This window comes from Camelus dromedarius, chromosome 35 (genome assembly GCF_036321535.1).
Source record: "Camelus dromedarius isolate mCamDro1 chromosome 35, mCamDro1.pat, whole genome shotgun sequence".
NCBI lineage: Eukaryota > Metazoa > Chordata > Mammalia > Artiodactyla > Camelidae > Camelus > Camelus dromedarius.
Genome location: NC_087470.1, coordinates 8,842,436 through 8,865,439, shown reverse-complemented (window position 1 = coordinate 8,865,439; position 23,004 = coordinate 8,842,436). Strand labels below are relative to the sequence as shown.

At 39.3% G+C, this 23,004-nt stretch overlaps 1 pseudogene; it reads right to left on the bottom strand.

The window, feature by feature from the left end:
* Nucleotides 1–20,843: 20,843 nt before the first annotated feature.
* Nucleotides 20,844–22,198, bottom strand: LOC116155196 (olfactory receptor 5G9-like; annotated as a pseudogene).
* Nucleotides 22,199–23,004: the final 806 nt, after the last annotated feature.

Below are 23,004 nucleotides of genomic sequence, written 5' to 3'. Positions count from 1 at the left end.
TAGAAATGATTCATAATAAGCAAAAGAAGACTGGAATAAGTAATGTTTCAAACCTTAGACTTTCAAGGCTGTCAGGGGCTAAGACCTTTTTTAATGAAGCACATTCTTAGAGGCAGCTTAAGATCAGGAGTCAATAGACCCAAGTTCTCATCTGAGTCAGATGCTGTCAATTTTAAATAAAATTATAACCTCTAAAACTTTATTTTCTTACCTACCTTGCTTAGTTCAATGAGACTTTTATGAGATCACCAATGTGATTATGCACTTTGAAAACTGGAAGTTAAAACTACATATTGCATTCTCTATAACTTCATGATTTCTTCATCTCTGTAACCTATCATTCAGCTCTATATACTTTACCTTCCAATGATTTTCAACTAAATCGATGCTACATCTCCCTAGTTTCATGTGGTCTTATGCAGAATCTCCCTCTTCTTTAATGCATGGCTTTTGTGCAAGCTGGGAAAATGCTGAGCTCACTTGCAGAACTGCAATTGGGAATGTAAGCTGCAAAAGATATTTTTTACCTAATCTGTCTCATTTTCCTCTACAGGTATTAAAACATGAAATAGACATACATGTGAATGTCTACATGTGTGGCATCTCTATCAATGCTTTTACAAATAAAAAAGGGTTGAAGATGTCTTAATGCAAGACACAGGGCATAGATAAATAGCGTAAATTTTAAAAAATGGAAAAAGAAAAACAAGCTCCAAACATAGTGTTAAGGCAAGGATAAAACTTACTGATCACCATCAGGTCCTACCCACTGCTCTGTGCAAGCCACAAATCTGCCTCGAAACTTTCTAGCAGCCCATGTACACAATTAGTAGCATTCAAAAGGCAAGCAAATCGACCAAAAGGTTGCTGTTCTTGATACCAACTTTGAAATCATTTCTTCCAAGGATCCTTGTAAAGAGAATGATCAAAATGTAATGAATAATATAATATATTCAATGGTAGTCTTATATATGTAGACACCAAAAAAAGAGGTTTTTTGAGCTACCTTTACTTGCCATTCATTCACAGATTTAAAGCTGGCTGCATGCCTTGTTAGATTCAAGAGACACTCAGAGATCCTCTCCCCACAGAAGATCTCTCCTCTTCATCTCTGAAACATCTCCCTTCATCAGGAGAACTTTTTAAGAGGTAGATGCTACTAGGAGTGGTCATCCAAAAGGATCTGATGTCTTAGTGATCTCTCAATCCTCTCCAGGCTTGAAGGACCTGCTGTCTGTGTCATTCTGTTTGATACTTTAATCAGATACTTCTTGAGTTATATATTAAGCATAATAGTACAGTATGACCCCAAGGACATAGCTATATATAAAATCTATCTATATCTATATTTTATATGCAAATCTTAGGTGTTAAAAAGTGACCTGTATAGACAGAAATACAACTGCAGAGATATATTATATACTGAAATAGATACAGATACTTAAATATATGCAAATAGAGACATAGAGATAAATAGATATAGATTAGTGGAGATACAATTGTACTCCTTCTCTTAAAGAGCCCTATCCCACTCATTTCTTAACACAGAAAAAGAAATATTTCAAAGTCATGAAAATATTGACCCATACCAACATTTCCACACTCTGACCAACCCTTAAGGACGAATAAGTTTGCGGCAAGATAACAGGAGGGGAAACAGTGGGCCACGCAGAGAGCTACACGTAACTACAGAGGGTTTGTGAGACTGAAAACATCTATCAAGTACACATCTAATTGTCTGTTTCACTGAAAAGGAGGATAAGAACGGAACAAAATACATTTGGAGACATTTCAGCTTTCTCCATCAAATATAATCACAGGAGAGAAAACCTTATTGTATTTCATGAAGTAGAATTATGTTATGGTTGGGTTATACTAAAAAATGTTTTGGTTTTGTCCATATGGTGATTTATTGGCCTTTTACACCAGGTTAATTATTAACGTAGTACTTACCTCATGAACATAAACAGTTATTTTATTTGAATTTCAACTCAAGTTCAGATTTTCACACAGTACCTTAGAATAAAAAGTGCCTTCTAAAAGAACCACAAAAATCCTATTTCCAAAGGCAACAATACTGGGAGAAAATATAAACCTGAGCATCCCGCTGGGATATGCTGCTAAAAGCAAAGATCTCCATGAGCTACTCTGGTGCCAAGTGACCAGTTATAATGCTTAGTTACCTTTCTGGAATGAAGTAGAGACAGATCATTCATCATGAATATAATTGGTCCAATTAACCTGTAAAGTCCTTTGGCTTTGAGTTTCATTCATGCATTTGTGATAAAAGAGAATTCGGCAGAAGGGAATAACCCACAGAATATCAGCACACAAGAGACGCTCAGGAATTATTTGCAGCCCATAAGGATAATGATAGTGATAATGATAAAGACCACACCACATCTCTCTCTGCTTCTAGGTCCAAAGACAGTCCTATCCAAGCAGGACCCAGGTGGAGAGCAAAAGGGCTGCCCTGGGAGGGCACGTGCACACACCTGAGGTGCAGTGGGACTGTGCAAAATTTCACTGCAAGGTCTGGGAAGTTTGCCAGGAAGGCAGACTAAGGAAGTTGAATAAAGATGGATAAACCAGGAAATAATAGCAACAGAAGTCCACAGTCAATACAGCTGAGATGCAAGACCGTCCTTTACACACTGTAAAGGAAGGAGTCTAAAGCTTGGGGAGGCAGGAATGGTGATGTAGTTTAAGTGTGTGCAACCTATTCAATCATCAGCTAAAACTGTGATTCTCAAAACTTTTGACCTAAGCCACCCTTTACACTCTTAAAAAAATTACTGAGGACCCCAAAGAGATGTTGTTTATGTAGGTTTTATCAATCAATATTTACCATTTCAGATATAAAAATAAGAAATGTTTTATTAATTAATTAAAAATAAAGAATATACCCATTTGCATATTAACATAAAATAGATTAATAAATACAGATAACTATATTCCCATACCAAGAAAAAAATGGTGAGCAGAGTTTTATATTTTTAATTATATTATATTATAATTATATTATATTTATAAATGTCTGGCTTTAACAAGACAGCTGAATTCATATATATGTTTTCAATTCAGTGTACAGTTGATCCTAGAACAACACAGATGTTAGGGATACCCACCCTCCCTGGAGTCAAAAATCCACATGTAATTTATAGTCAGCCCTCCATATACATGGCACCTTTGTATCTGCAGTTTCGTGTTGTGGATTCAAACAGGGGACTGGATTGTAGCATTTACTATTGAAAACAACCCACATAGAAGTGGACCCACACAGTTCAAACACCTGCTGTTCAAGGGTCAACTGTCTCAATGTACGTTGTTTGGGTTGAAGCATATGAAGAAAATTAAGTCTTAAACACACAGGCAATTAGAAAAGGGGAGGATATTTAAATTGTCTCCAGACAATTGTGATACTCTTTTCTGACACTATAACAAAACCCAAATAGTATTAAGTTAACTTCAATGTAAAATATACAGCCAGTATCTGTAAAATCACAGGCTCTGATGAAAATACTGAGCGTATGGACTCCATGAAAGTGTAAGACCACCCCACCCCCCGCAGCAAGTTCCCTAATCTGCACTCTGAGAACCTGTCATGAAATAAGCACAGGAAATGTGTGAGAGATGTAATTATAGATTTATGTAAAATGTACAGTGAGAAGAAAGTGAGAGAGTCAGCATCAGATTTATAAGGGAAATAAAAGTGCAATAGTCTGACAAGGTTTGTATAAAGGAAGAGAGATTAATTTGTGTTGAAACATCATAAACACTGATTGACTAGTAAGCTATTGCTTCTCAGCTTCAAGCCCACTCCCATACTGCGCTTCAGGATGCTTTGACTGGGACACTGCAAACCACAAGGCAGAGGGAGGCTGGAGGCCTGGAGAGGAGGAACAGACTTGCTCCTTTCTGCTTTCACTTTCCGTTCCATCAGTGTCACCCTAGAGATTTCTTCACCCCAGTATAGCAATGTTGTTCCTGCAGTAGCATTTGACACCAGCTTGCAGTCTTTCCAACACCTTGTTACAGCACCTCAAAGACAAATGCCTCAAATATATGGGACTCAAGATCATGTGGCAGGTGAGGAGTGGAGGGCCCCTGAACCTCCCTGAAGAGCTACAATTTCTCTGAGGTAGGTGTTTTAGCTTTTCAGGCTCTTCAAATTTTTTAAGTTTTAATAATCTCAACTTTTCCCCCTTTTTTTGCCCCAGCCCTACATGCTGTAGCTGCTTCCTAAAGTTGCTACTTCTTTCATACTCAAGTTTTCTTCTTGGTCTTTTCAGTGCTTCAGCCATTCGGATAGCAATTCTTTTCATTTAAATTTTCTCTGTCAATATAATTGCTGGGGTTTCTGTCTCCTGGTAAGACCCTCACTGATACAAATTTTTTTTTAACAAGAAAACCATAAATGCAAAGACTTGGAAGTATGCAAAAAATTAACTCATGAATGAATGAATTATAATACATTGAATCCTTGTAATACATGAGTCCTTTTCCTCAAAACCCTTAAAGTTTATCGGAGAGAAGACTTGTTTCAAAACCTGCTCTATTTTGTTAAATTTCTTAGCACATTCTGTCTTTTATTCCCCTGATTGGCTCCCACACAAATTAAGTCCAGAAAGCCCTAACTTGAGGCAGGCATGGTCATAACAATTCCTAATCTCATTTATCCTCCCTGGAATCCCATATCTACCACTATCTCCATGTACAGGTAGGACACTGGTTTAGGAAGCTTAGATCAGTTACCTGAGGCACCCAGATGGCAGGAGCTGGAACTGGGGATTTAAATTAGGCCCTCTGTCTGCAGACACTCTGAATAAAGGAAAACAAAATCTTCCTTGGAGATTGCTTTCATCATTGCAATAACAGTTTGTAATAAAATATGAAAAATTTTAAAATGGAACTACATTGACTTTCACGCCCCCAACTAAGAGGGATGCTGCTGGCAGGCTGATCCAATACCCCACTTCACACACACCAGACAGACTATTCACATGAAGACAGCAGGTCTTGTCTGATTTTCCCCCAGAGGTTTATCTCGGGTTTACCAGTTTTCAGTTCCTGTAACCCTTCCTGAACCTGCCGCAATGCATTATCTCGAAAACGTCAGCCCCATCTGGCTGCCACCCTTCCGTGTTTAGACTCCTGTGCCATCAGTGGACTTCTGGCCACTGGTTCCTCCTGCTTTCCGTCCTGCCTCCACACAGCTGCTCTGATGATTCTCCAATAACTTATACCATATTTTTACTCTAGTATCTTAAGACCTATCCTATTGTTTCCCCATTTTCTACAAAATTGAAACAGTTCTGTACATGGGTGAGCTTAAGCTGTGGGCCTGTTTTAATTCAAGTTATTTCAGGGGCCATAAGGATAGACACAAGTGTGGGTGCATAAATGTAAATTTACACACAGAACCAAGGAGCTTCCTTGGGCAGCGCTCAGCCTGGGGAAAAAGGAGTCCAGTTGTGCAGACTTCATCCAGGAGCATGGGGGCAGAGGTTATTTGTGGAACACTGTGGACTAAGTTGTTATTCAGCCATCAAAGAGAAGGAAACCTTTCTATTTGTGAAAACATGGACAAACCTGGAGGACACGTTGCTGAGTATTCTGAGGCAGAAAGAAAAATACTGCAGGAACTCAACTATGTGTTAAGTCAAAAAAGTCAAACTCCTAGAAGAGTAGGATGGTAGTTGCTGTGGCTGGGCAGTGAAAGAAATGGGGAAATGTTGGTCTAAGGGTACAAACTTTCAGTTTTAAGATTAAGTTCTGGGGGTATAACCTACAATGTGATGACTGTAATAAATAATACTGTATTGTACACTTGAAATCATCTAAGTGCTCTTACAAAAAATTATGGTAAATACATGAAGTGATGTATGTGCTAATTAGCTTAATAATCACAATCATTTCACAATGCATATTGAAGTATCATGTCGTACATCTTAAATATATAAAATGTTTTGTTTGTAAATTTCAAAAGCATTGCCTTTTGATGGAGTATGCAAGGATTCATATCTGAACCTTGGAAAGAAAAGGAAGAAATGATAGTATGTCGGTCAAAGTGCTGTATCTTAGAGTCTCTGTAAAATCTACAAATCACTCCTGCACCGTGACTTCAAGTCTTTCATCACTACAGGTGGGATAGGAGAGCACTAAATACAATTAGTGACACTGTGCACGAATGATATGTTTACAGATTTTACTTTTCTATATAATTATTTATGTCCACATGTGCACAGTCAAAAAGTACATTCCAACTGCATCCTAGCAAGGAAAGACACTTTCCTTGGAGAACTTTTCCACCTTGTGGTGTGTAAGAATAACGCCACGTGCAGAGTATCTGTACAAGAGGCACCTTCCACCAACCAGGCTCTGCCGCTCCAAATACTCACAGAATCCAAGTCCTTCCAAGTGTCCATGACCAAGAACCCCAATCTCGTAGCCCTTATCATGCTGAACAATTTACATGTATTTGCAGCTGTCTGTTTCCCTGCCTCTTCCCTAAACTTCAACCCCCAAGAAAGCTGGGTCCAAATTTACCTTTGCTCACCAGTGCGTTATACCCCTGCCCTATCCCGGCCCCCTGCACAGCACCCAGCATGGGAGCACGTGATAAATTCATGCTGAGTGAGTGAGTTAGTTAATATGCTGAAACATATTCATCTCTGAGTTATTGTTTAAGTTAAAAAAAAAACAATGCCACAGTGTGTACAGTATCTTCCCATCTGCCAGGGTGTGCAAAGATATATCCATACATATTCCTATAAATGGATACAAATCCTCTGAGAGGAAACACAGAACTGTTTATACTGACCCATGTCAGACAGGGAAGCAGGAGGTCTGGGCTGCAACCGTCACTTCTTATCATGTGCTCATTTGCATAACTTATTGGAATATTTACCGTGTGTATATTATTTTTAATGTAAATGCATAAACAATAAATAGTATAGTGACTGCTGAATGTAGACAACAAATTACTTGTACTTTTTTATGATGTGAAAGGGAGAAACTAAACCTCCACATCCTTCTTTTCTTTTTTTACCTGTATATAGTTAAGGTGTATAACATGATGCGTGGTATACATATACACAGTGAGATAATTATTACATTCCAGCTGATGAACATATCCATCTCCTCACATTATTATCATTTTTGGGGTATGGTGAGAACACCTGAGATCCACTCTCTTCGCAAATTTCCAGTATAATATGAAGCAACTATTGACTAGAGTCACCATGCCGTATGTTCAATTTCTAAAATTTATTCATCCTTACACAACTGAAACCTTGCACCCTCTGACATCCCCCTATTTCCCCCATATCTCTGCCCCCAGTAACCTCTGTCCTACCCTCCACCCATATGGATTTGACCTTTTTAGATTTCACATGTAAGTGAGATCATACAATATTTGTCTAAGTCTGGCTTATTTCACTTAAGATAATATTCTCCAGATTCATCCACATTATTGCAAAACACAAGATCTCCCTCATTTTTAAAGCAAATTATATAGGCATAGATAAATAGATATAATCACAATTTCTTTACCCATTTATCCATCAAGGACATTTAGATTATTCAAGGTATTGCTTTTATTTTCTTTGGCTGTGTACTGAGGAGTGGGATTGCTGGATCACATGGTAGCTCTGTTTTAGAGGAAGCCCTATACTCTTCCATAATGCCTGCAACAATTTACATTTCCATCAAAAGTGCACAGGGTTTGCTTTTATCCACACTTAGACTACACTTGTCTTTTGTCATTTTGGTAATAGTCATCCCAACAGGTTTGAGGTGATATCTCACTGTGGGTTTAATTTGCATTTTCCTGATGACTAGTGATGCTGAGCATATTTTTATACACCTATTGGTCATTTGTATGTCTTCTTTGGGAAAAAATGTCTATTCAAGTCTTCTGTCCATTTTTCAGTCAGGTTATTTGGTTTTTTTGTTGTTATTGTTATTTACTTGTTTTTTTTAATATTAATATATTTGAGTTCCTTATCGATTTTGAATATTAACTCCTTATCAGATCTATGATTTGCAAATATTTTCTCCCAACACATAAGCTGTCTTTACATAATGTTGATTGTCTTCTTTGCTGTGCAGAAGCATCTTAATTTGCTATAGTCCATTTTAGCTTTTGTTTTCTGGGCTTCGGTGCCATATTCAAAAAACCATTGCCAACACCAGTGTCAAGGATCTTTCCCCTACATTTTCTTCTAGTTTTTACAGTTTCAAGTCTTACATTTAAATCTTTAATTGATTTTGAGTTGATTAGTACATATGCTGTAAGACCAGGGTCCCCCATCTCTCTTTTGCATAAGGACACATGCCTTTTTATTGCAAACTTCTCATTTTTATCTTAAACCTTAGCACTGTAATGTCTATTTGGACATATGTCATCATTTCAGGACCCCCCTCCAAGCTAGTTTAAGGTTTGCTCTGTCACATGTTTGCTCTACTTAGTGTGTGTATGTGTGTGCATAGTATGTATGTGTGTATATATATGTCTGCACATGCCTTGCATTGGCTAAACTACATTTTCTGCATTTTTTTAACTTTTGAGTCAGAAGCATCTGACCAATAAGTATAAATGTTATATATATCATTATGAAAATAATATTGCTGTGAGGTAATAAGCCATATGTGAATGTTGTATTCAGCTTTAGGGTTTGCATTTAATTTTAAAGTGTTCACCTCCTTTCACATTTATTTACACTATATTCCTATTTACTAAGTGGGGAGGGGGCTTTTTTATATAGCATTTCATTGTTAATAAGTCAATACCTGTTCTGTTTCTGGGACGTTCTTTTTGTGAATTTTTTTTTAATTTGAAAGACATATATATTACCTATATTAAAAAAATAAAATATATTTGCATAGCTATATCCACTAAGAATATTATATCAATCAAATATATTACAGAGGAAAGATTCATTTAAAAAATTTGGGTAGAAAAGAGAACAATGTAAAGGTAATAGAGAACAAGTGTCATTATGTCATTATTCCCCTGAGTGCTCAAAACTATTTTCTTCTCTTTATTGGCTTCATCAGAAAGCACCAGGAAGCACTGACTTTCTTTTCAAAAATTCTTCTTAAATGCTCTATCATAAATTTCTAAAATTCCACAAAGACATGATTATCTTTTTTTTAAATAGAAGTTCCTTTGGGAATAGTCATGAGTTAATCATAAAACCTTTCATATTCCCTTTCAGTGTGATTAGCTATTTGAGTTTTCCTTCCTTCTTTCTTTCCTCTCTTGTTTTATGAAAAGGTACCAGGTACCCTACAAGGAATGATTGCTCTAAATATCAGGAGGACCAGGTTCTTAACCAGACTGAGCTTCCAGCTAACCCCATGACTCTGAGCAGATCTATTCTTTACTTCTTAGCAGATCATCTCTAAGGTAGTTTTCACTTCTAACATTTCTGTGACTCAAAAAAACAAACAAACAAACAAACTCTATACATGAGTTTGGAACCTGAGCATTCAGTAGTTAACTCTTCAGAGAAATAATTAGAGCAAAAAGCTGAAGTAAAATATGCCAGTGCGAGACTAAGGCTGCAAGACCCAACATTTTTACTGATCTTTCTAACAAGATGCCTTGGGCATTATTAAGACTGATTGGGTGCTCAGAGATGGGCAATTACTAAACTTGAAAGAAATCATTTGCCTCACTCCTAAACAAGTTTCAGAGGATCTAATTAATGAAGACACTTCAAAGTAAGAAAACTTCTTGGGTGATAATTGCTGTTCAGCATCAAAGTTAGCTCCTGGGGCCTGATACAAGTCAGACAACAAAGCACTGGCCCTGGGGATAGGCAATGCCTTTGTAAATTGATGCAAGGCAGGAAGGCGGCTTTCTAACAGTATCAGCTCATTGATAGCTATCCTGGCTTCTTGGATTAGATCTTTTGCCCTAGAAAACAAACAAAAGAAAACTTCATTCCAATTTAGAAAAAAGCGGCAAACCCAGAAGATTAAATTAATTGGTAAAAATCAGAAGATGGAGACAAGGCTGTAATTCAAAATCTTCCTACGTTGAAGAACATGTGTCTTGATCTGAAAGGGCTATATATTTTATTTTCTCCATTACATGACATTTCAGAAAAGGCAAAAAAGCAGACAGAGAAAAATATCAGTGATTGCCAGGGGTTCAGAGGACAATGGATATGCTGAGCAGGTGAAGCACAAGAGATGTTACCATGGAAAATTAGGTAAAGGATACATGTGATCTCTCTGTATTATTTCTTACTGTTGCATGTGAGTCTACAATTATCTCAAAATAAAAAAGCTTAATTAAAACAGAACAAAACAAAGTAACGTGTGTCTAAATTGGAATACCAGCTCTTGATCTCAAGCAAGTTATTTAAACCTCTTCAGCTTCAGTTTCTTCAACTGTAGCAACAGGTTAAATAATGGTGCCTGCAATGAAGAATTAAAGGAGGCTGTGCGTATAGTGTGCCTGTGTCACAGTAAGAACTCAGTTAACATTCATCATCATTTTATTGTTTAATCATCACTTTTATTCTCACTCAGGCTGTTGTACTAGTTCCTCCCAGGTCCGCTCCCCTCTACCCACTCTTCATCCCTGACCATCCTACACAAAGCCACCTCTCCGACTGGGTAGACCTGCATGTTAGAAATGTTGACCTCTTCCTGGAAAAGGAAGAATGTCCCAATTCCCCAAACTAATTAGACCGTAATCTGACTCCATCCTTTTTGCCTTTCACATGCCACACTTTACGTCACAGTTCCTATAATCCCAGTGACCCCTTACTTGTCATCATTATGCCCTTCCATGTGCCATTCCTTCCACCTGGTACGCTCCTCACCTTTGCCGGATGTCCACATCCTACTGTCACTGCCAATCTCAAGGGTCACCTCCTCCACTATGGTTAGTCACCGCCTAGTCTGATATGAAGTTCCCTTGTTTCCTTCCTTCCCTCCTTACTTCCTTTAAGTCGTCATCACTGTTTCCTTCTTATGACACTTACATTCCATCATGAATTTTAGTTGTACATTAGCTGCGCTTTATTGGGGTGGGAATTTACTAAGGATACAGACTATTTTTTTTTTGGTTATTTTTATTAATAGTAAAAGCAAATGCCAACAAATCATAAAGTATTTTAGCCTTCATAAATTATCCTTAGTTTGTTCCTCAGAAATGGCTGTAATTCTGTTCTATAAATGAGAAAATGAGGCCTTCCTAGGAGCGAGGTAGCTTCTGGAGATCACAGATAAAATGAGTGACAAAGTTAAGTCTTAAACTGTACTCTGTGACTTCCTATGCAGTCATCTTCCCAAACCAGTATTTTCTTAATCTTATGTGTACAAGGTCAAGGGTCCTGTATCAGTGTTGTCAATGGTCTTATGCCCTCAGGCTTCCCACATAAACACATATCTGCCAGGGTATTAGTTGGATCTCAATTTTACAAAATTATGCAAAAATTATAGGCATTTAACTTTCCCAATCCTCTCCTCTCTCCCCACTTTCTGCTCCTTCCCTCTCTGCAAACACAGTGTTTCCCACCAGAGGATCCACAGGCCCAGAACCTCCTAAGAGCCTTTAGAAGAACCTCATCATGACACTGGGGCCTCAAGTTTAAAACCAGGTAAATCAAAATGTGGAGCAGAGTAGTGAATGTATCTTTTACACGAGGAAATGATAATAAATTAAATATCTGAAGCCTGTACTCTGGCAAGACAACATTTAAAACAGTGTTATTGACTGATAATGAGTAATAAATAGATTAGCCAGGCTTCTTCTCAAATTCCAGCCTAAACCAAAACTAAATAAAAGGAGAGTTACTACCCATGAAAAGGACAGTGGTGAATTAAGTAGACATTCTGAAGAGAATTTCAGGGTCCTTTTTAAGTAGATATTATTAAAACACTCTCAGTCTAGAAAGCTTAAACAATAATGAAACAGAGAGAAAAAGTTTTAAAGTCATATATGATCTCATTATATGAATAAAACTGCTACTAATTTAGATGGCTCATTTTTTTAATCTTTCTTCCTTGTTTAGTGTTTTGAAAACAGGTATATAACATTTTATTTTTACTTCTTATTTAACCAGGTAACAAATAATACTTTCATGGTTTTGTAGACACTTGTTTGAGAACTAGTAATAGCTAAATCATATTTCTTTATAAAGGACATAATGCTCTAGTTCACTGGGCTTAAATGTTCAACAGAGGGAAATAACTATTTTAGTAGTTCATTGTCCCGTCTGTCACTCGGAGCATCTGGGCCTGCAACTTTTACTTTCAAGGATGAAAGTCATAAAAAGACATTTTCAAATCATTATGAAGTTCCCTTTTTTTTTTTTTTTTTTACAAAAAATAGAGACTTGGATACTTCTTTAAGGCAGAGTATATTCCCTTAGTCTACATAAATCCTGTCAGGTTTTTTTAATCATCATAAAATATGTACAACATAAAATTTATCATTTTAACCATTCAGGTGTATAATTCGGTGATTCGGTGACATTAAGTAAATTCACACTGCCCCACAATCACCACCACCATCCATCTCCAGAATTATTTTTTCACCATCCCAAACCGAAACGCTGCATCTGTCATCAATAACTCCATAATATCCCTTCCCCCACCCCGGTGACCACAGCTCTACTTGCTGTCTGTATGAACTTGACTACTCTTAGAACCTCTTCTAAGTGGAATCATACAGTATTTGTCCTGGCTTATTTCACTTAGCTTAATGTCTTAAACTCCATCCATGGTGTAGCATGTGTCAGAATTGCATTCCTTTTAAGGTTGAATCATATTCCATTGTATGGATATACATTTGATTATCCATTTTTTTGTCAATGGGTATTTGGGTTGTTTCCACATTTTAGACTACAGTGAATAGTATTGTTATCGGTATCAGTCACCTTTTTAGACATGCAAAGACAAAGCAAGGATTTTCTGCTGAGATAAAGATGAATATGATCACATAAATATTAGTCATTTATAAACATTCATTCAAAAAATAGTCTTAAGCAACTACTCTGTAGCATAGGAATGATAGTGAACAAAAAGAGCTTTTCAATAGATGTACCATTTTCATTATAATGAGAAATCTCAGCATTGCATTTGTCAAAAAGAGAAAACGAACAGCTTTAACATCATGTCTTTCAATTTAATGTCAGTTCTTTAAATATTTGTGATGTAAAAATTAAATTTTAAATTATTACTAAAAATTATTCTTCATGCTGTACACCAGAAGTTAACACAACATTGGAACTATACTATAATTCAATTTAAAAAAAAATTAATTATTCCTCAGACATTGTGCACAGTCATTTCAACCAAAAACTTAAGGTAAAACTGTTGGAAGCAAACTCAAGTTTTCCATTCAAAATTTTGGAAAAAATTATTTATAGCTTTTATATAAATTCAAAACATATTCCCATCATTTTGTATATTATTATTATATATTTTAAAATAATAAAATATCTGAACAAGTCCTCTCCCACTGTCTTCAGGGTGCTGAAGAGTTACCATATTTCTTTCTTGTACTGTGACATGGACTATGTTGAGCACGGCCATGATTAATTTTATATGTTAATATGGCTGAAACACAGTGTCCACATATGTGGTCAAACATTATTCTGGATGCTTCTATGAGGGGGTTTTTGGATAAGATTAACATTTAAGTGAACTTGGAGTAAAATTAATCATACTCCATAATGTGGGTAGGACTCATCCAATAAGGTGAAGGCTTGAATAGAATAAAAGACTGATCTTTCCTGAGCAAGAGGGAAACCTGCCACAGATGGCTTCTTTCAGATTTGAACTACAGCATTGGATCTTCCTGGGTCTTTAGCCTGATGGTCAGACTTGAACTGTCTCATGGACTCTTCCCTGCACCTCCAGTCTGCTGTCCACACTGCAGCTCTTCCAGCATCTCGAGTTAATTCCTTAAAGTAAATCTCACTCTACCTTTACACCCACCTCATATTGGTTCTGTTTCTCTAGAGGACCCTGACAAACACAAACATCAGTGCTAATAGCAAACAGCTAGTGCTCATTACCTACCAAGGCACCATTCTGGTCGTTTTACAAAAATAACTATGCAGCTATGGTTATCATCATCCCCACTCTATATATGTGGTTATAGAAGCTCAGAGAGGTTAAGTAACTTGCTCAGGTTCACACAGCTAGTAGGTGCCACAGACAAATTATGAACCCATGTTTGGCTATTATCTAATATTGAATATACTGCCTCTCTAGAGCTAAATGAGAATAGCACTTTTCAAACTGCAATTGAAGCCCTATTAATGGAAATATTCATAAAATCACTTTAGTCGGTCATGACCAACATTGTTTAAATGAACAGAATGGAATAAAGCAAGAGTCATCAGAGTTTTTCTATAAAGGGCTATTAGTAAATATTTTAGGACTTGCTGGCATGCTGTCTCTGTGACAACACTCAACTCTGCTCTTGTTTCCCCAAAGCAGCCATGGGCAAGCGTAAATCAGTGGCTCTGGTTTACACATTTCTGTCCCACAAATGACATCCAGATACATTTTTGTTGTAATGACCAGGGTGGAGGAAGCTATAGGTGTCTAAAACCTAGAGGCTAGGTTGTGATTAAACATCTTACAATGCAAAGAATGGTTCCCAAAGCCAGTTGTCCAGCCCAAAATGTCAATAATGGTGCTGCTGAGAAACTCTAACGTAAAGATGGCTTTCTTCTAATAGAACTTTATTTATGGACACCCAGATTTGAACTCCAAATAATTTTCTTAGGTGATTATTCTGCTTTTGATTTCCATTTAAAAATGTAAAAACCATTCTTAGCTTGCACGCTGTACACACGCAGGTGGCGGGCTGGATTTGTCCCACCAGCCATAGTCTGCCAGTCCCTGAATGGTTTTCAGCACAGTTTTACATCTTGTCAAAGCAAAGAACATTAAACATGACAAGAGTACATTCCATCAAGATTTCAAAAAAGGCAGATCAGTTCATACACAGTGAATCAGTAAGGCCTTGGCGCCTGGAAAGGGAGTCTTATCATCGAAGGAGTTCCAGCATTGGTGTCCCAGGATGGGAGGCATTTCATGTTTATGCTTAAAAACCAGGAGGTTTTTACTCCTGGCCAGTGCACCCTTTTCTTTTATGGTTAACACAAATGTACAATGTATGTCTAACAGGCCACAAAGCAAGCTGTTCCAATTAGCATAAAGTTTAAGTTAAATCATGTATAAGTCAGAATGACTTCTCCAAACCTCAGTATATGAAAATTTATTCCATCAGAATATAATCTATAAAAATATCATTGTGCTGTACATCCAAAACTAATATAATACTGTAAGTCCACTATACTGAATAAAAAGTAATTTGAAAAATATTCCTTCCTCATGCCTTTCTCTTTTCAATTTCTAAGAAACAAAGAAAAATTTAGAAGACATGAGTAAAGAATATTGGCAAATCTTCTCTTTGTCACTCCTCAAAGTGCAATTAATTCTACCTCAAGTGGAAGGAAATATCTGTATCTCAACCACATCTTCCCTTTCCCTATGAGACAATGGTTTTCAAACTGTGACCTGGAACAGTATTTCCACTGCGTGCATGTTACTAAGAGTTCTTCACAAAAGGCTCTACTTCCAAACAAGTTTGGGAAACACTAACTTCATCAAATATAAACAAGTTTATTTAGTGTCAGATGTCTATGAACATTCTGTATGAGTCACCAAGGGGTGGGGTGGTGAAGTGTTTAAGATGCAGTCTTCCTCAATTTATTTCATTATGATCTTTCTCTATGTCTATTAATTACTCACAGAGTTGGGGGGCATGCTACCTTGGGAAGATTCACTAGTCCATGTGGTATCTTCTGCTCCCTCTGTCCCAAGCACACAAAAGGCCAAAGAATGAAGAAGACTGACATATGACAGTCATTGATTACTGATTATTGATTATCAATGTGTATCACAGGCATGACATTGCCTGTGATAAAGGCACTGGCTACAGTGGAGACCTGCCTAAGAATCAGGGTAGCCCCCACAGCTCACTGGTTTCCTTAGAGGACACAATCCCCATAACGGATCAGCAGTTACCAACTCACTTGGCAGGCTGGGTTTCATTAAAGTCTATTTGGAGTATGTGACAGTGTCACAAGAAGCCGTCTGTGCTCCAAAGTAAGTAAGTCAATAAAACAGGAGCAGTAGACACGCAGATGTGGGTCTCTAGGCTACAATGTCTGAAGGCAGCACGAGGCAATACAAGATCAATACAAATCCATGCATGCAGTGATTGTTATGATGCAGGCAGTGCGTAAAGTGCTTAATAATGCATTGCCTTCTGCAGTGTTTCAGAGAATCTCATCCCAAATGTGGCTCTATCATGGTATGTTGATCTTTGTTTCAAAAGAGCCTTTTATTGAACATCTTATTCTGAAACACTCCCATTATCCAAAAAGTAAATAAAACAAAATAAAAAATGCTTCTCAGAAACAATACTATAGGATAAATATTGTCCTTGGTTTACATGCAGAAAAACCACTTAAAAGCACACAGATAATTCATGAGGGTTCCCATATTCCTATTCTCATCCCCTCCTCCAAGATACAGCAGAGAAGAGGGTTTTCATGCCTCTCTAGGTCTCACTGCTTTCCCTACAAGCTGAGAGCACTATAAATTGTGGGACACAAACAGTACTTAAAACCCAGTGCAGAGAGAGAAAAATATCTTATGATATCTCTTATATTTGGAATCTTAAAAAAAAAAAAAAGCCAAACTTGTTTACAAAATAGAAACAAACTCACAGACATAGAAAACAAATTCATGTTACCAGAGGGGAAGGGGTGGCGGGGGATAAATTAAGAGTTTGAGATTTGCAGATACTAACTAATATTTACAAAATAGATAAACAAGAATTTCATACTGCATAGCACCGGGAACCATATTCAATATCTTGTAGTAACTTATGGTGGAAAAGAATTTGAAAACGAATATAAGTATGTTCCTAAATGGCTGAAGTACTGTGCTGTACACCAGAAATTGACCCAACATGGTAAACTGACTGTACTTCAATAAAAATTTAAAAAAAGAAACCCAGTGCAGAATTATAGGATAAATTAACTAAGCTATTATTTCTGACAGTTTCATTATTTATACAAAGCAAACATAAAGACCTTTATTCTGAAAACATTACCACAGAAATACAAAAAATAACTGTGATTATGTACATTTTCTCAGTCAATGGAAATCTCACAGTATTGAAAATTTGTAAGGTATTTGTAAAGTACTGGTAATGAAGCATCAGGTAATATTACAGAAACCAACTTTTTTTTTTTTTACATGCAGCAATGTTTAGGGACTGTCACAGGTGGGAAATAAATGCTTTAGTTAGTGTCAACATGGTAAAATAGCCTCTATTTATTGAGAATTTATTATAACAAGGCACATAACTACGCTTCTGCCATTTACTATCTGATTTAAATTATAACAGGATGCTCAGATACTGTCTTGGAGTTTTTAGCAGAGGCCCCTGAATCATGGACAAAATACTCTGTGGCTGAACTTGCTGAATTTTCACACAGAGCATGTGGATGCCCCTCCCTAAGGCTGTGGGAACATCTCACCCTGGAGCCTCCAGGGTTGGCAGATCAGATCATTCACCTCTGATCTCTCTAACCCTAGGGAAGAGGAAGCTGTGGAGAGGAGGCAAAGACAATTCAGGGAGGATTTCTTTGGAGAGAATCGTCAATAGGCTACTCTTTTCCCATTACAAGTCAGGGGACAGAGCCTGCCCTTCCAGACTTTGGAAGGACCAGAAGTGCCTGCAGTCCCCGTGAGTCAGATATGGGCCTCATGGAAGAGGGAACATTCTGGGTCATCTTAAAAAGGGACTCCCTCAAGTCAACCTTCTGGAGGGGTGGGATAATCACAGCCCAGAGTCAAGGTCAGAAGCCAGAGAGCTGCAGGACTGTCCAGACAGAGGAGGACCTGGCTTCACAGAGGACTACAGGGCTGAATTCGGGGGTCACAGGTAGTTGGGTGAGGGGCACTCTGGCTCTGAGGAACCCACCAAAGCATCCTCCAAGAGAAAGAGCCAGTAATTGGGCATCTGTCATTAAAGGATGCTGACACCAGATCCCAACTAGTCCCATCAACTTTCCCTGCTCTCTGGCCCCTCTTCCTTCCACCCTGGCCTTTGATCCAGGACTGGCCACACACAACAGTGAGAGTGGGAAAGGAGGTGCCATGATGAACCGAGAGTTGGATTTGCCCCCTTTCACCACTCAGGCTCCAGAGCCCAGGTTGAAGGAAGGACAATGTTTCAATATGGAAAAGGGTGTGTCATTGGACATTACAGTGGACTTGACATTTTGATACCTGGAAAAGGAAATCATTTGTTTCTTCTGAGTGCAAGGAAAACTCTTGGATCTGTCTGTGTTGTCAGGGAGTGGTAGGAAGGGCTGGAATAGCACAGCAGCATTTTGAAGGGGCAATAATGAAAGTGAGTAAGGCTGCCTCCTGCTTCTCTCCTGTGAACATCAGCTCCTTTACAAGACTAGTCACAGAGCTTCGGTAGCTTTGGCAATCCTCTCCCTGGCTTATCGGCTGGGTTAAAAGACAGCCCTAAACAATCAGGACCTACTGTCAGGCACAGGGAACTAGATTCAACTTCTTTTAAGGACCTGTAATGGAAAAGAATCTGAAATGTATGTATATGTGTGTGTGTGTGTGTGTGTGTGTATAAGTTTATGTATAACAGAATCACTTCACTGTATACCTGAAACTAACACTGTAAATCAATTTCATTTCAATAAAAACTAAAACTAAAAAAAAAAAAAAAAGACAACCCTAAAATCATAAAAGTCAAGTGAGAGATCTAGGGTTCTCAATCCAGGATTAGAACGTGGGTGACTTCTACAAAATTCCAGCTCTTTCCTGCTCAATACTGCCTCCACTCCCCTTCCCATTACCACATTGCAAACTCCTAGAAAGGAAGAAATATTGAGGAATCTGAAACACTGTGCACTTACCCTATAACACCTTGGTTTGAAAATGTTGCTGTTTCCACTAAGTGGTTTTTGCCTAAGTTGTTGTTTTTATTTTTATGTATCTGGTAGGTTGGTTACTTTTCCCAACTTTGGAGAAGTTGCCATTTGTAGGAGCTTGTCCCATATGTGTCCCAGCAGAGCACACTACTCTCATCACCAGGGCTCTATGCCCTAGGGGTCCCCTCCACGAGGGCTGTGAGGGTCTGTCTGTTGTGGTGGGATGACTGCGGGGGCAGCCTTGTAGGATTGGTTGACCCCTAGTCCTGTTAGTTACCAAATCACTGGTTGGTGGAACACGGTCAGGAGGTGGTTGACTGTGGAATCCTTGGGGGCCCAGGGGATAGTGCTGGGTTACTGGTGGTTGGAGTCAGGGTCAAGGAGACCCCAGGGCTGTTGCCCACCCACTGGTAGTCCTGCACTCATGGCAGCCTACTGGAGGGCAGAGCTGGGTCTTGGGGTCTGGTTGCAGGGCCCAGGGGTCCCAGAGCTGATGTTGGATCCCTGGTGGGTGGGGTCGGTTCCTTACACAGTTGGATGCAGGGGTCCAAGTGTCTTGAAGCTTGTGTTAGCCTTCTAGTGGGTGGGCCAGCGCCCAGCTGGTCCCTGGGCAGGGTCTGGCCTGCTAGTGTGTGGCCTGGGTCCACAGGCTGTGAAGCTACAGTTTTCTCACAGCTGATGTCTGCCCAATGGTGGGTGAAGCTGGGCCCTAGGCTAGAGCAGGCTCACTGGTAAATGGGGCCAGCCCAGCCAGTCTCAGGGCAGGGTCATTCACTGAGTAGATTTTATGAGGAGACAGCAAGATATGTTTACAGTTTATGAAGTAATTCCACATGCCTTCTCTAGTTTAATCTTTACAGTGGTCTTATGATAAGGTAGACATTATCAGTACTTCCATTTATCTTGTTATGGGCTTGAGGGATACCCCAAAAGGGTGATGAACATTAGTACATCTTAGACCTGCTATCCTATAACCTCTGAGGACATTTCTATAGCATGACACTGCAATGTCATCTACAAATGCTGATGAATTTCCTCAGGTAAACACTGTCTTTTTTGGTCCCTTCATCCCAAAGTGAAAAGGCACAGCCAGACCAAGAGAGGTAAGATAGAAGTGGCACCCTTCCTGGGTCTCTGAGAGGATGGGGAGACCCTGGCAGGGTGACCACTCTCACCGCTCAGTGGTGGTCCATCACTGCACTCAGACCTGAAGGCTGCCCAGCACTCAACACACACAGGATTCAAAACCATCCAATTGAGCTGCATGGATGCAGTTCCTCGTGATGCTACAAATGTAATGACCTTACTAAGAACAGGCAGATCTAGACTGTGAGCCTACCTCCAACCACGGCATTTCCCTGTACATTCCTGACTGGGGAAGGACTTCATTGTCAGGGTTCAGAAGGCGCTGTCCTATGTACAACCGAGCCCCAAACCAGAGATGCTTAGTTAATCCTCTAAACGTCTACCAGAACATTGAATCCTGAGAAAATACAGTCTTACCCCGTTCGATCAGAAGCCCTTTCAGGTATGAAATGTATCAGAGATAAACACTAGGGCCTTTATTACTGTAAACAGGGCCCATCTGTCGGAGTTGAACACAGGTCCATCTTCAGTTCCTGACACACACATAGTCCTTTGTCTCAAGGCCTTCCCCCAAGCTGGTGTGTATAGCCAAGAGCTTCATTTCATTTATGAGTTTAAACATAAAGCCCCACATCATTTTTTTGTACAGATGCCTATTGAAGGGAGCTAGATGTGCATGTAAAACCCAGCACAAAAATTTTTAAATTCCCATTTTTGGGAACTGGAGTACTTGTCAAGGAGTCAGCAGAAAAAAAAATGTGTTAGTGGGATGATTTAAACAATTAGTAACTGATATTAAATAATAACATTGTTTTGAAAATAATTGGACTGTGAGGTGTCTGAGAGAAACAAAATTAAGTGGGTGTGGGTTTGAACGGTAATAGAAGATCACATGCACGGTTTAATGAATCCACATTGAGTGACCAGATGAGTGAATAACTGGATGGATGAATGGGTGAAGGGGTGCCACCAGGCCCCCACTTTCAGGTGGCCTGGAATCTTTAGGAATCTACACAATTGGTCTGTTCTCTTTGATTCCGCCCCCAGTGTCCTTTGGAGATAAGAATCTAGGCCCTACAGAACTTCCTCTTTGTGACCATCCTGTGGATAGCACCTTTGACCTCCTTGTTCCTCAAGCTGTAGATAAGTGGGTTCAACATGGGGATGACTGCAGTGTAAAACACCGACACCACTTCATTGAGATCCAGGGAGAAACTTGCACTAGGCCGCAAGCAAATGAAGACAAGATTACCGTACAGGATGGAGACGGCCATCAGGTGAGACGAGCAGGTGGAAAAGGCTTTGTGCCTCCCCTCAGCAGAGTGGATCTTCAGGATGGCGATGAGGATGCAGACATAGGAGACCAGGATGGTCAGACCGCTGAAGACTCCCATGGCTCCCACCACCACAAAGACGACTAACTTGTTGAGCCTGGTGTCAGTGCACATGAGGGAAAGCAGGGGGGACATATCACAGAATAAATGATTGATGACACTGGAGGCCACAAAAAGGGAGGTGAAATGCATTTGTTGTGTGCATCATAGTGTTCACGAACCCAATTGCATAGGGACCAGCCACCAGCTGGATAAAGAGTCTCTGGGACATGGCAACTGAATACAATAATGGGTTGCAGATGGTGACATAGTGGTCGTAGGCCATGGACACCAGGTTCTTTGTGGTGGACACTCTGCCACCACAAAGAACCCAAAGAACCACTGCTGCAAAGCACAGCCCAGGAAGGAGATGGCTTTCCTCTTCGCAAAGAAGTCAGCGAGCATCTTGGGGCTCACGGCTAAGGAGAAGCACATGTCCACAAAGGACAGGTGGCTGAGGAAAAAGCACACGGGCATGTGAAGGCGGGCATCGATCTGTATCAGAACAACCGTCCCCAAGTTTCCGGTTAGGTCGATGACGTAGAAACTCAGAAAAAGCAGGAAGAGAAGCACCTGCAGTTGGGGTTGTAATTCAAACCTCTGAAAATGAACTCAGTGACCCACGTGTAGTTTTCACTGGCCATGACCGATGCTGGTTTCCATCACGGAAAGCAGGCGCATCACAACAGATTGGGCTGAAGTACTTTCAAAAGGAGGACACAGGAGAGCATTGGAGAGGATATGACTTAGCTACACACTATGGCTAAGGAAATACAGGCAAGATAGAAGCCAGCACAAAAGATCAGACCTGAAGCTACAATATTTTAAGACTCTATAGAACCCTGTCAACATATGGATGAGAAAACATCAGCCTAGAAGCTCGAGTCCGTAACTAACCGATAGCAGAGATAGTTCCAGAATAAACACCCAGTGACTGCAGCTTCAGTGATTTCACCAGGTGGACGCACACCTGGTGAAGGGATGCAGGAGAGTGGAAATGAGGCAAGCTGGAGAAGAAGGAGCAGCCACTCCGTTTCAGGCTGAATGCTGTGCACTTGGTGATGATACAACCAAAGGCTAAGTGTATGTTCTCCAGTGGCCCGGGAACCTACCTGTCTGACCCTGGGAACCCTGACTTTTCTTCATCTGTGGGGCAGGATTAATAATAGTAACAACTATGTTGTAAATTGTTGTGAGGATTAAATGAGATAATGCATGCAAATCATGTAGCAGTGTCTTATTAAGAACCGAGATAAGTGCAGAATAATTGTACATATTTTTGCCTTATGTAGTCCCTTTAATAACCCTGAAAACTAAATATCATTTCACCTTATTTTTTAATGCTATCTTTGATTTTTAATTTTATTATTTTTTAATTTATTTTACTTTGACGGGGGAGGTAATTAAGTTTATTAATTAATTAATTTCTTTATTTTTTATTTATTTCTTTAACGGAGTACTGAGGATTGAGCCCAGGACCTCGTGCATGCTGAGCACACACTCTACCACTGAGCTTTACCCTCCCC